This window comes from Aedes aegypti, chromosome 3 (genome assembly GCF_002204515.2).
Source record: "Aedes aegypti strain LVP_AGWG chromosome 3, AaegL5.0 Primary Assembly, whole genome shotgun sequence".
Lineage (NCBI taxonomy): Eukaryota > Metazoa > Arthropoda > Insecta > Diptera > Culicidae > Aedes > Aedes aegypti.
In genome coordinates, this window is record NC_035109.1 from 7,522,040 (window position 1) to 7,537,890 (window position 15,851).

The window sequence follows — 15,851 nt, forward strand, 5'->3', positions numbered from 1 at the left end:
TCATTCGGCTCGCTTCTTTAATGTGCATCCCAAAAGACGTAAATCACATTATTTTTTGGTACTGTGTATGGGATGCTTAATTTGCACTCACATTCCAGTACTAACGTGTTTGGAACGTTTTTCCACCTGCCACACGATATACGAATGCGAAAATGGCTACTTTGGCAAAGAAAGCTCTCTGTTAATAACTGTGGAAGTGCTCATAAGAACACTAAGCTGAGAAGCAGACTCTGTCCCAATACGGGTCATATCACAATGGATCTAAAAACAGGTCACAGTGCACAGTGGTCCAGGGATCAGTTTTACGCGGAAAGATGCATTTTGAGCCTTACAATGAAACATTAGACGAAAACGGTCTTCTACAAAGTTGTCTGTATTAGTTAAGTCCTTTGATTGGTGTTATTGAAAATTAGGGTGGACCACATTTACATAGAAATTGTGTAACTAACTTTTTTATTTGAAGAATTTATACTAAACATGCTTCAGCAAACTTCAATTTCAAGCAACGTTGACAAAAAAAGTTTTTTTTGGTATTGACCATTACACGATTTTTTAGATTCTAGAGAAATTATTCATGGGCTGGATACAATTTGCACACTCACTAACTTAGCAGGCGTATGGTTTGAGAGCTATTGACGTTTCAAAATAATTCAAAGCAGTCAAATGAATTGCATGAAAGTTTCTTTATGGTTATGTTTATTAGAAAGCAATTAGAGTTGATGTAAAAAAGTCTCCACCATATTGCCAGCTACACACCACTACCAGACTTATTTTACATTGTTCCCATGGTAGACACAACAAGGTAGGCTATTCCCACGTGTAAACAACGATTTTCCATCAAAACATGTGTCGTCATTCCTATCGTCAAGCATGAGGCCTTGAGGATAGTAAAGAAGAGCAGGCCTTGCTTTCTTTTGCATTCGTTCGAGTTTGCGATAGGAATGACGTCACTGCAAAATGTATTTTTACGGAGTATAATACCTTGCCTCTTTTTACCGTGATTGTTTCTTTTGCATGGTATTTGAAAGCTCGAACGGCCAATAGCCAGCAGCTGTAAAGCTCATTGGGAAACTAATTGAGTCATCCAAATCGTCTCCAGAATTAGATCTATTTCTCGCAGATTCAGGACATAATCGTTTAGCGGATCGGCATTCCTTCTAACGGAAGAACTTTCAGCAACTTGGTCTACGTCTTTCTGTAACGGTTCACCCAAGTACTCCACGTTGAGAAACGAAGTTAACTCGTCATTTTGCACTGAGCTCTGTAGTATTCTTTCGGTGGCGTTTATGGCAATGTTCGGATTGCATTTCTGTACTGAATGAATTAAATTCTCCGGTGGATGCGTCAGTTTTTGGCACCCAAAATCAAAACAAAGACGAAAAAAGTTAGTATCCAAGCATGCTGCCAAACTAATGTATGAGGTGTGCAAATGACCACTGTGCAAAAATTTTCTGCACAGTAGTCTGATAAGGCGCAAAATGCTCAATATCTCTTAAATTAATCGATTTAGAGCTTTTTCTTTCCTACGGTGACATAGGGTGATTTTCTGGCTCTAGCGTTTTCAATTCAAATATCTCATCAAAGTAGTCTATGAAACACTTTTAGAGCTTTGAAAAATTCGAAATTTGGTGAGTGAAGAAACTCGCTATCTCCTTCCGTTTGAGAGTTATTGTTGTTTTCCTCACAAAATCATGCCTTCTTTGTTTGTGAATATATCTAATTGGGGCAAACAAAAAAAAATAAACTTTTGACGGCATTCAAAAGACAAAATAAGATTATATATTGTATCAAAAAATTGCAGATGTGTTATTTTTGTAACTTATATAACATGCCTTGAAAAACAAATGACTTTTATCACAAAAATAACATCAATAACTTTTGAACTAAAATTGATATCATCAATATTTTTGCATGTACATTTAAGTTCTAAAAGTCGTTCATAAATGACTTCGACGAGAAAACTTTAATTCCGTTTTTTCTGGACCATAGTGCAGTGACGGTTCTGCACAGGGATACATGGTGGAACCCTGATCTAAAGTCAAAATGCGACTCTTAAGCGAATAGGGGCAGTACTATACGTTGTAATGGCATCACGCTAATGGTTTCCGATAGCCTGTCCGCATGTCAAGGACAGCAAATATATCCCAAACGAATCATTATCAAGTGGTATGATAAATGATTAATTTGTTGACGGCTGCATGTTACTTATCGACTATCTTATCTGTATCATTTGCGTATCATAATATGTCGTTATTACAGAAGGGTGTTATTGTCTTCAAGATTCACGGACTGTTTATTTTCTGCGCAAAAAAAAAAGCTTTCTGGTCGTCAGGTGATCGAAGCTACTCAATTTCTAAGACAATTATGTTAAAACGCATTATGCGACTATTTACTACATTTCGTGTAATGTGTCATGAATGAGCATTAGGGTGTGTCCCAAAAACTATGCTGAATTTGGGTACAATTAAAGAACGTTGTGAATCGAACTTTTAAATTATGTGAACCGGCAAAAACATTGCGTAACACGTTTTTGTCTCAAGCACCGCTATTTACTCAATTAAAGGTTGCTAAATCTATTGCCGTTTTCAAAAATATCTTAGCACGTCTAGTTTTTAAGATATTGACTATTGAAAATGCTAAATTTGACTATTTCAGCCAACTTGTATGCAAGTTTGCCAGCTTGTATGGCAAGTTATTTTCTTAATTTGCTTAATTTTCTTAATAACAAAGTTCATAATACTTTCGATGGTAAAATGTTTGTTTTTTTTTGGGGTCGACGTGGCGTAGTTGGCTGCACGTGCGCTTCATATGCGGATGGTCATGGGTTTGATTGCCAGCCCCCCTAACACAAATTTTCGTCAAGCCGCATGAAAGCAGCTTGGCACCTTGTCCCTCTTCTAGAGCATCTGCTCTTAATGATCCTGATAACCGGCAACCAGACCAATGGCAATGAAAATGGACAACCTTTCTTCGTTCCCATCTGATGGACTGACAACAACAACAATCGCAAACAACATCTACGTGCTCTTCAATCTACCTGCGTGCAGAGGAAACGAAGCAAAGTCGCGGTCAGATCCAAAAATAGACCATCATAGTAGTAGTAGTGTGTATTCAGATACTGTTCAAGTGTTCAGATATCAAACTGTACTCAGCTGACGTGATGCCTAACGGCGAATTCAGCTTATTAAAATAAATAAGTAGTAAATATTGTTTTTTGGTAGTTCTGAAAAGTATTGTATTTTTCCATACAAGAAAAACGAAAAATGTTATATGGAGACTGCAAGCATGTTGAAAAAATCGATTTAAACTAAATTTTATCGTGCAATTTCAAATTTCAAAAATATAAAAATTGAAAGTTTTATATTTATTTCGCATGCTTGGTGGGTTATATCACAAAAAATTTGATAAATCATACTTTAAATCTCATGTAAACATCAATGAAACCAGTGTTTTATACAACTTTGGCGATTTGTAGCTAAAATTGTGACGTGCTAAAACATTTCTAAAAACGACATCAAATTCAGTGACTTAAAATCTACTAGAGACACATAATTTGATCCTTGAGACACGCAAAAATGTAATTTTTGTTACGCTGTGTAACCGGAAACCTTGCGGGATCCGATTTCCCGGGTGTTATCTCGACATAATAGCATCATCGTTTCCTGTTATACAATGAATACAAAAATGGCAACATTGGCAATGAAACCTGCCATAGCTGTCGGAGTGCTCAGGAAATAAACTGTGAATAATATGTCAACAATATTTGCGATTGACAATCATATGGACAACACACGTGCAAACTTTTCAATTAATTCAAAATGGTCAACTTCAAAGGGTTAGATCGGTAGACCAAATTGAATGGCATTTTTACTTCTGGAAGGAAGCTTTCTATGCTTCTGGAAGGAAGCTTTCCATGCTTCTGGAAGGAAGCTTTCCATGCTTCTGGAAGGAAGCTTTCCATGCTTCTGGAAGGAAGCTTTCCAAGCTTCTGGAAGAAAGCTTTCCATGCTTCTAGAAAGAAGCTTTCTAAGTTTCTGGAATAGAGCTTTTTAAGGTGCTGGATGAAAGCTTCCGAAGCTTGTGGAAGAAAGCTTTCCAAGCTTCTGAATGCAAGCTTTCGAAGTTTCTGGAAGGATGTTTTTCAAGCTCCTGCAGACAAGTTTTCCAAGTTTCCAGAAAGAAGTTTTCCTAGCTTCTGGAAAAAAGCTTACCAAGTTTCTGGAAGGAAATTTCCCAAGCTTCTGGAAAGAAGCTCTCGAAGCTTCTAGAAGAAAAGGAAGGAAGGAAGTTTTCAAGCTTCTAGAAGAAAGCTTTCCATGCTTCTAGAAGAAAGCTTTCCAAGCTTCTGGAAGAAGCTTTCCAAGCTCCTGGAAAGAAGCTTTCCAAGCTCCTGGAAAAAAGCTTTCCAATCTTCTGGAAAGAAGCTTTCCAAGCTTCTGGAAAGAAGCTTTCCAAGCTTCTGGAAAGAAGCTTTCCAAACTTCTGGAAAGAAGCTTTCCAAGCTTCTAGAAAGAGGCTCTCCAAGCTTCTGGAAAAAAGCTTTCCAAGCTTCTGGAAAGAAGCTTTCCAAGCTTCTGGAAAGAAGCTTTCCAAGCTTCTGGAAAGAAGCTTTCCAAGCTTCTGGAAGGAAGCTTTCCATGCTTCTGGAAAGAAGCTTTCCATGCTTCTGGAAGGAAGCTTTCCATGCTTCTGGAAGGAAGCTTTCCATGCTTCTGGAAGGAAGCTTTCCATGCTTCTGGAAGAAAGCTTTCCATGCTTCTGGAAAGAAACTTTCCATGTTTCTGGAATAGAGCTTTTTAAGGTGCTGGATGAGAGCTTCCGAAGCTTGTGGAAGAAAGCTTTCCAAGCTTCTGAATGCAAGCTTTCTAAGTTTCTGGAAGGATGTTTTTCAAGCTCCTGCAGACAAGTTTTCCAAGTTTCCAGAAAGAAGTTTTCCTAGCTTCTGGAAAAAAGCTTACCAAGTTTCTGGAAGGAAATTTCCCAAGCTTCTGGAAAGAAGCTCTCGAAGTTTCTGGAAGAAAAGGAAGGAAGGAAGTTTTCAAGCTTCTAGAAGAAAGCTTTCCAAGCTTCTGGAAGAAGCTTTCCAAGCTTCTGGAATGAAGCTTTCCAAGCTCCTGAAAAGAAGCTTTCCAAGCTCCTGGAAAGAAGCTTTCCAAACTTCTGGAAAGAAGCTTTCCAAGCTTCTGGAAAGAGGCTTTCCAAGCTTCTGGAAAGAGGCTTTCCAAGCTTCTGGAAAGAGGCTTTCCAAGCTTCTGGAAAGAGGCTTTCCAAGCTTCTGGAAGGAAGCTTTCCATGCTTCTAGAAGGTTGTTTTCCAAACTTCTGGAAGGAAGATTACCCAGCTTCTGGAAGGAAGCTTCCAAGCTTCTGGAAGGAAGTTTTTCAAGTTTCCGGAAGAAAATTTTCCTAGGAAGGAAGTTTTTCAAGATTCTGGAAAGAAGCTTCCCAAACTTCTGAAAGGAAGCTTTCAAAGCTTCTGGGAGAAAGCTTTCCAAGCTTCTGGAAAGAAGCTTTTCAAGCTTCTAGAAGGAAGCTTACCAAGCTTCTGGATGGAAGCTTACCAAGCCTTTGAAAGGAATCTATACTAGTATACTTTCCAGGCTTATGAATGGAAGCTTTTCATGAATCTGGAAGGATATTTTCGAAGCTTCTGGGAGGAAGCTTTCCAGCTTCTGGAAGAAAGCTTCCCCAGCTTCTGAAAGAAAGTTTTCTAAGCTTCTGGAAAACAGTTTTCCAAGTTTCCGAAAGGAAGCTTTCCAAGCTTCTTGAAGGAAGCTTTCCAAGCTTCTGGAAGGGAGTATACCAAGCTTCTGGAAGGAAGCTTAACAATCTTCTGGAAGGAAGCTTACCAAGCTTCTGAAAGGAAGCTTTCCAAGTTTCTTAAAGTAAACTTTCCAAGCTTCTGAAAGGAAGCTTTCTAAGTTTCTTGAAAGAAGCTTCTAAAGCTTCTGAAAAGAAGCTTTTCAAGCTTCTGGAAGAAAGCTTTCCGAGCTTCTGGAACGAAGTTTCCCAAATACTACTTGATTGAATTGAACCTTTATCGACATTGTATGGATTTCGGTATCCCAATATGAATAAACCCTCGTGCGTTTGATGCTCATCATCGAATCAAATATTTACTCCGAAATTTCCTCTTCAAAGCCCGTCGGTATGCATTGTTACGCTTCAAATACCATTAAAAATTCAAACGAAAATCAATTGCATCGGTGCCACAATGCCCCAACCGCTCGCAAAATAGCAATCTGCTGAAATTTCACTCAGTTCCCGGACAACATCAAACCTGCCGCCACCGCCGCCGGAAGCATTCCATTCATCGTGCCAATAAGAGAATGGATCGGCGGAAAATGTTTGCCCGAAACGCCCGAGTGCAATCAAGGCTTGTTGCATCGACTCGAGTATCCTGGAGGAACCCGTTCGGAACAGTTGACTCCGTGTTTCCGGGGCCATATTGTCGCCCCGACATCATCGATGTTAATGAAATTATATTGGCGCAAATTATAATGCCTCCTCACTGAGGCAGCGAATACGCTTTTCATTTTCGCCGAACCGCTCCGTCGTCATGTCAAAGCATCTGTTTCCCGAACGGAAGTGTCACCGATCGACCAAAGTGGGCGAGATTTGATTTGGAACGAATATCGAGTGAGCCATGCTTACGGAACTCGTCGTTCAGTTATGAGTTTGTTCTAGTTGGAGGATTGCTTTGATTGAGGTGGTCTAGCTTCCATCAGCGGCGCCATTGTCGTGCTCGTCGTCGTCGTCGTCGTCAAAGTTATCGCGTCGTTAGTGAAAAGCAGTGAAAATTAGCGAAATTAGTTTGGCACGTTCGATGAATGATGGTTCTTAGCTTTCCACCACGGTTGATAATGGTGGCTGGAATCTACTAGTCATGGTGGTTAGATTTCACACTGGCGGCGACAAATCTAGATTCGATGGAACGATTCGCCGAACTTAACGAATGAAATTTATGAATGAAATCTAAATTAGAGAACGTCGTCTGAGTCTGAACTCGTTAGAACTAATTGAACAGAAGGTGCACATGGCACGCACCTGTCGTATATCGTAGGAGCTCCCTCGCGAAACTGCAAAGATTTGCGCGGAATCCAACTGAATCTCGCCTCTTTACGAGTGTATGACTGCTCTGGCTGAAGTTATTCCAGAATTTATTGAAATTTTCATTGCTGGCATTAGTCTCGTGCACGTGAACGTAGGCGGGGGAAGCGAGCGGCCTCAAAGAAAATATTCCTTAATTTATCACTTAATAACCATTTTTCGAACGTAAACCATCACCATTCAATTATAGTCGAAAATGCAACCTTGTTGAATTGCTTCTCTCCTTGGTTTGAGAAAATTGAGAGTATCTCTCACCTATCGCTCCCTGTATCAATCATGATCCGCAGCACATCATCAGAGTCTGTTTCATCATCTTCTGCCACAGCTCTGATTATATAGATCGGAATCATGAATCAAACCCCTAAAATCATAACTCGTGCATTCGTTTATGATCGACAAAATAAAAAAAAAAATCTTCAGCGAGATTCGAACCAAGAACCTTTTGACTAAGAGCCACGTACTCTTCTACGCAACCACTTCTTCATGTTTCTTCCAATAATAAATCCAGAATGTCTGCTGAAATCCTGCAAAAAATTCTTCGAAATATTCCTCTAAAAAACTGTCATAACTTCCCCAGCATTTTTGTCAGGGTTCTTGACGGACTTTTTCCTGGAATTGTTCCAGATATTTCTCACTAAACCTTCGAAAAAAAACTATTTCTATTCCAACAAAGGTGTTGCTTGAAGGTCCTGTCTAAACTACTCCAACGTTATATTTTTGTAAGGCTGTCTTCAACTGGAGTCTAGTACACGACACTGAAGATGGCCTTACGGTTGAGGTCGAAATACGCGTATCTGTCAAAGGATACAAACTCTAGCGGAATAAAATGGTATAGTACTAAATTTGGTGCTTCGTTTATATATGAAGTCTTTGCATTTATAACTATAACAATTTATGTAGCGCCTGATCAGTGAGCCATAAACATATCATCGCTTCATAAAAATCCTTCGAATTGCTTTTCCTTGCCTCACGTGACACCATCATAAAATCCGTATGAATAAATTCGATCCTGCCCATTTTTCCCATCTTTCAAAAGCACTCACAGCCGGCCGGAAGCCATAACGGCTGTTGCTTCCCGGAAAACGAACCCAGATTTTCCACCCGTGGCGCTCGAAATTAAAGTCGTCCCAATCTCCTGCAGTCCATTTCGATATTTTCCATTTTTTACGACACTTTCTTTTTCTTTCTTCAACATTGTACGACGCCCACACGCACCCATCCAAGTTGGCGACCATAAAAGTATAAAATTCAAATTCTTCATTAGGCCCGTGTCGAGTCCTCGTCATCATCCATCCATCCATCCATCGGCCTTTGGTCGATGGCGGACGAATGCAGAATGGCACTATGGTCGAGTTGGTGGCCACAAATCAAAAACGTGACTTGTTCTGATAGGGTTTTCTATCAAGATATTCTATGAATAGAAGAACAAAATCTTTTGTAGTTTCCATGATACCTGATGCCAAAGATAGAGTTATAGTAGAGCGAGTGGCCGACGGAATCAAGACCAATCGTGTTCGTTTTGCGTTGTGCAAGAGAGAAAATATATTCGTGTTCAGTCGAGAATGGTCGTGGTGAGCTCGTTTCATGCTTATGATAATTTTTTTTATCGCGGCAACACGTTACGTTCATTGTAATAAATTCTCTACCTGTTACGTGGAATACCTACTATCCCCTCTACCGGCAGCTTCGTTTTTTATTCCACAAAATATACGGAGATTTTTTTTATTTGCGTACAAAGTGAACCGAAGGGTCTCAGATTTTCATGAAACTTTTTTCCACAGGCAGGGCTCATCAATATATGAATAAAAAAAATTGAGAAAAATTCAGGGTCGCTTATTTTCCCGGAAAACTCAGTTGGATTTTTTTTTTGTTTTCCTCTGACACTACTTACTTTGAAAAATCATAACTCAAGAACGAAGCATCGTAGAAACAAAATTTGTTTATGAAAACGAAAGCAAATTTTCTCAGGAATACGATAAATATTAACTGGTAAAAGTTTTCCACAAAATTTTGCACCGTTGAGAAAATTCATAAAGAAAAGTCAGAAAAACTATTCCAATTAGTGGAAAATTTTCAAAAATATATTTTTGAGAAGGTAATTTCATAAACTTTAATCGCTGAAATTTTTGAAATGTACTGTTTTTTTTTCGTTTTTGAGTTATGGCCAATTTTGTGGAAAATGACCATATAAGCCTTTTCTTTGAAAACCCATATTTCAATCAAAGCATCGGAAAAACAAAGATTTTTTATCAAAGCAATTGCAAATTTTCTAAAACATCTGAAAAAAAGATGTGGGATTGGTTTTAATGAAGTATTAGTCGGAATGGATGATATTTTTCATGAAAAATTACACCGCTAGGAAAAACTGAAAAAAACTATTTCTGCCTCAATTTTTCATTACACTGAATAGGGATTCTTTCTTTTCTATGGAACAAATAAGATTATTATTATTCTTTTTAATTTTATTTATTCAATTATTCAGTATATAACTTACATTTTCATCTTAATACTGAGCAATTCCACCGAACATGACGAATTTGTTTTGAAATTTATTTTTTGTATATTTTGAATCGCCTGAAAATTTGCATACAGATTCTTTATGACCAAAAATGCCATTTTGCACCTTCAGACCGCCATTTTGAACCTCGACTTTTTTTTGAGAAGGGCGTATCGGAAAATGCATGGCAAATCTTTAAAAAACTGTAACAGGAAAACGGTTTGTCCGATCGATTTGAGATCTTCTACAAAGTTGTAGGTATTGCTTAGGACTAAATGGAGAAAATATGCACGGTAAAAAAAAGTTACAGATTATTTTTTATTTCAAAAACAAAATTTTAAAATCGATGTTCTTCAGAAACGCAGTTTCGATTTTTTTTATTTTTTATGTTTTAGGGGGCAACTTGTGTGATTTATTGCACAATGTTTCAAAATGGAAGAATTATGGACAAAAAAGTTATGAATTTTTAAAAAATTACAGATTTTGAAAAAAAAATCGAAAAAGAGGAAAACAATAATTTTTATGTGATTATTTGAAAGTACAGAAACATGCAATCGAAAAGTACTTAAGTAAATTTTTTCTAGGTTGCATCAATTTCGAGATATAATCATATTTATATAAAATGTTCAAATAAAAAAGTAAAAGAGGCCCTTTTCAAACATATTTCGTGTTTCTCCATTCCAGAAATATTTTATTTTGATTGAGCGAATCGTAGCTGAATTGTTTATTGTTTGATCAAAACCTATATACTGAAGTATTTAAAAAAGTATGCACGGTAAAAAAAATATGAACGAAATTTTCAAATGAAAATTTGAAGTTCATTGTTCTTAAAAACCGCAAATTTGATGTTTCTAACACCAGAAGATTTTCGTTTCTTTGTATTATTAAGAACAAAGCATGCTGTATTTTCTTGGTTTTCATGTGCATCTGAGAATTCACTAGCAAAAATTATTATTATTATTATTATTATCTCTATTATCGAGACTTTCAGCCTGTGGCTGGTTCGTCTCCATCATTGTGACTAGCAAAAATGCTTCTTGAGTCTTTTGGTATAAAATTTAGTCATTTTGTTTCTAGTCAATTTATCTTTTAGTTTTTTGATAAATTGACTAAAAACAAAATGGCGGCCAAAGAATTTTTAGATGGGGAATGACGGTCCCCCAAAGAACATCTGAATGTCTTTAAAACCAGATGACCAATGATCAATATCGACACAGATTCTGAAAATAGAAGAGTTTTTTGAGAACTTGTGAAAAAATGATACAAAAATATCGAGAAACAAAAAAGTTTTAGCGATTTGGTTTTTTTTATGGTGTAAAATTGAAGCTGCTGGTAGAGGGATTGATAAATGAAAAGCAAATTTGGTACTTTACCATTTAATTCCACTAGAGTTTGTATCCTTTGACAGATACACGTATTTCGACCCCAGCTGAAGACGGCCTTACAGTTGATATCGAAATACGCGTATATGTCGAAAGATTTAAACTCTTGTGGAATTAAAAGGTATAGTACAAATTCCGTTTTCATTTAGTTACAGTCGACTCTCCATAACTCGGTATTGAAGAGATCATTGAGTTATGGAGGTATCGAGTTACAGAACCCAATACCAGTGCAACAAGGATCCAATGAAACATCGTGTTCCTCGTCCCAACTGACTGTAAGAACTTGGCCGGCGCCGTTATTGATAAAAAATATGAGATCTGCTGATATGTGTACTTCGTGAATAAACGGAAAGTCCCATCTCTTATTCATTTGGATCAAAATGCAATTCTTACTAGTTCCGATCAATCACGGAGTAGCAATCATCGACATGGTATGTAAGGCTCTACCCCATTTGGCATAATGCCATTTTTTCATAATGGCCAATAGGCATAATGGCCATTTGGCATAACGGTCATTTGGCATAATTTGAAGAAAGAATTTCCACAAAAAAATCTCAAAGTTGGACTCGATAAATCCAATGTGTCATCTTTGACTTTAGACAATAGAATTGAATCTCTTCCGAGTTCCGACCAGTGCCTTCTAAGTCACACTTGTAGATGTGAGTACTTATTCCTATCGCTTCATGAAGGAGTAATATGAGGAGTATAAAATTTGGCACCATAGAGTGATCTCGCTTTAATAAATCTTATAATGCTCTCTGAACGTCTGTCTTCTTTTATTTGTGATAATGCCGTAGTTATATTTTTGACCGTGGCTTGGATGTCTTTATTTTTTTTCAGCTGGCAACACAGTTATATGAAGCCGTGTAGCTAAGCCTCTGGAAATATTGATTTTTTTATTTCTGAGAGCGTAGAAACCAAATATAAAGAACTGCCAATGTTCTAAAGAAGGACAATCTCAAGAGAGATGCTTTGCCTTTAGGCATTCAACAACTGGCGAATTACTCTAGTAGAAATTATACCTTCTTTCAAAAATAAACTGTTCTTTTTAGTTTGCAGCGTACCGAATCATACACAGAAAAAAATATTTAATTTTCAATGTGATGTAAACTGAAGTCTACTGTAAAAATAAATCAAATTCGTGTGTTGTTACAGCATCATGTAAATTTTAATGAATATACATTCAATTTTCAACTAGAAATGGTTGAATATTACATGATCGTGTAAATTTCAAGTGAATTCGATTGAAAAATAATTGATTGGTCGTTGAAATTTAGGTTTATTTTGATGCTCCAAATATGTGCATGAAAATAAACTTAAATTTACAACATATTTTTAGCTGTGTAGGCACACCAAGATCGAAGTTTGTTACATCGGATTGCGTGTTGATTTTAATTGCCCGGATGCTTCGAATCTTGGACACCAGCCTTAATTCACAAAAAAAAATCATTTTTTTCGGCTATTTTTATGCATGGATAATGTAGAAGACGTTGCAGTTATGGAGGTTAGACGATAAAACACTTTTTCTTATATCTTTGGGCTATTAATTTTAAATGTCGGCTGGGTCTAGGATTGAAGCCTTAAAATTCCGACGCCCAGAGAGACAGCCACACACACCTGGGACCCTACATATCGAGTCCATCAACAATTGGGCTGGCACCAAGGACTTTTCTTCCCTTCCGAATGAAGACGCGATCTGGGAGTTAATATCATAGAAAATCCCGATGGCGTCGACGAGAATTGATACCCGACTGACTGGGGTGAGAAGCAATCACTGGGGTGAGAAGCACCACCACATCGACACCGCTACGAGAAAATCGGAATTAGGTCCAAAAACACCGAGAAACAGGCCATTTCCCGGCTTTCAAAGCGTCTAGCAATTCGAAGCTGCACGGCATAAAAGTTAAGATTAGCCAAAATGCAAATTCAAAAGAACTGTAAAATTGGAACAATACAGCAGCATTATTTCGCAGGTTCTGCCATTTCAACTTCTCCGCTAGATACATAACGTATACGTGAAATTCAGAATAATCCAAGTGAGTACTCAGCCGCACATGGAATTTCATAACTTATGAGAGTCAAGCCCATTCTTTCATTTGGTCAAATTGTACGCAACGATTATCCCATATACTTGGATCTTCATCTACACGATACCTTTCCAGAGATATGTTCAACCGCAGATGTGACTTTGCATTGCTGATGGTTTTGTCATCAGCCTAAAATGCACACTTCGTGACAACGAGTCTTTCTTAATGTGTTTCCTTGTACTTCACATTATTTCTTCAAACTAATAATCATGGTTAAAATTTCCCCTTCTTTCAGTTAACTTTACTTGTCTTTATTCACCATAATTAAGCTGTAAACCACGTTATCCATATAGTTAAACTAGGGATAAGACGTAAGCGGTGGTGAAGAAACCGTTTATTAGACAAACATTTCAAGCACCAAAATAAACGTTTTGAAATGTGAGAGAAAAAATAATATTTCGTTTGATTATGCCAAATGGCCGTTATGCCAAATGGCTATTATGCCAAATGGCCATTATGCCAAATGGCATTATGCCAAACGGCATTATGCCAAATGGCTTTATGCCAAATGGGGTAGAGCCGTATGTAACATTAGACAACAAATATTTTTTGGCCGCCAGACTATATGAAAATTGCCCATAGTCAATGCACAGTGATTTTTTTTGCCGATTTTGTGATCGAAATAGAATAGCGTCTAAACCGTTGGTTTTAGTGAAAAAGTTTGTTCAGATATGTTTCTTGATTTGTAGAAGCGCTTCTTTTGATACTAGCGGCCAGGTGATTAAATCACCTAAAAGTGAGATAAAAAAATATTTTTTTTACCTGTTTGAGATAGACGGTCGGTGTCTTCAGCAAAGTTGTAGCACATGTTAATTCATGATACTTTGTCGAAGACACCAAATTTCTATCTCTCATACATTACTAGATATGTAATTTTATCTTAAAATGACCCTTAAAAATCAAAATTTTAGTATAACTTTTTTCTACAATTTTTGACATTTTTTGTGTCTTCTACAAAATTGTTCAACTACCAAAACTACATGTTTTTGCTGAACATTGCAACTTGCTATCTCTTATGGTAAAATAGTTATTTTCAAATAATAGATTTTTATGGGGCTTTTTTGGACTAAAAGCATTAGTTTGGACGCAGATTGACGCACATAGCGATTTGCGATTCGGAAAGGACTGTTTTTTTACTTTCAAATGACACTAAGAACTTTTGGCCAGAAGCGGTCTATTGGTTTTTATGTTTAAACTAGTTAAACCATGAAAATGCATTTTATTGCGGTTTTATGACTTTTCTCTCGTTTTTATTCCTACGTTATTTTATATATTGCTGTTTGTGTTTGAAGTGCAAATCTTGTCTAACTGAGCTTTAAATGCGGTAACACAAAGCGATCAAAGGAAGCTTAGCAACCATCATCCATATCACCGCCAACCTAGCAAAAAAAAATGATCTTTGACTTCGCCTTCCTTGATGAAAAATCTTACCGCGTTTAGTGTTCCCGCATTTGATATTTGCATTTCAAACGCACACAGCAATATAACATATTGGATTTGATACGTTATGACCATTTATATAATTTTTGATATACTCCCTCACCCACAAACTTCATTTAGCATGGAAATGCTTTTATTTTTTTATTTTTGTTTAAGTCATAACGTTTGACTCTCCATAGAGCGTTACAACTTTCATTTGTGGCGCTACCATGTAATGTCCTTGTTCCTTTCAAAATCTCGCGATACGCGACATAGCTAATAAAAATTCTCTTCGTGTTATACAAATTCTTCTATGATGTAGGAACAAAATTTAAACAAAACTATCGACAATAATATGTGTGCTGACACTTCTATAGTGAATGTAAATTTCACTTATACTAGTACAGACAACGTATTTGCTGATTCGATATAAAACTGTGACAGTGAGCGCCGATTGGACATGAATCAGAACTTTAACTTCAGTGCATATTATTGAATTCTGTTATAACTGTAAGCAACTCTGTGAATTCAGTGAGAACTGTTGAAAAATGTCGGGTTTAACAAATACAGGTATAAATTTGATTATGAATCAGTTGTACCATTCCTAATTATCATGATTTATCATTTTCATTTGTTTGTTTAATTTGTTTACCGGCATGTTAGACCGATACTCCAAGTAAGAGCTATGTTGCGTATCGCGAAATTTTGATATGAGCATGGATGTTACTTTGTAGAGTAACAAATAATAGTTGCGTGACAAACAAGTTGCACCGTTCACAAACGACGTAACGCTCTATGGAGAGTCAAAAGTTGGGTCAAACGTTATGACTTAAAGAAAAAGAAAAAAGAAAAACATTTTCATGCTAAATGAAGTTTGTGGGTGAGGGAATGTATCAAACATTATAAAAATGGTCATAACGTATCAAATGCAACATGTTTAATATGAAATAACGTAATGAAAATGAGATAAAAGTCGTAAAACCGCAATAAAATGCATTTTTATGGTATAACTAGTTAAAACGTAAAAACCAATAGACCGCTTCTGGCCAAAAGTTCTTAGTGTCATTTGAAAGTGTAAAAATAGTCCTTTCAGAATCACAAATCGCTATGTGCGTCAATCTGCGTCCAAACTAATGCTATTAGTCCAAAAAAGCCCCATAAAAATCTATTATTTGAAAATAACTATTTTACCATAAGAGATAGCAAGTTGCAATGTTCAGCAAAAACATGTAGTTTTGGTAGTTGAACAATTTTGTAGAAGACACAAAAAATGTCAAAAATTGTAGAAAAAAGTTATACTAAAATTTTGATTTTTAAGGGTCATTTTAAGATAAAATTACATATCTAGTAATGTATG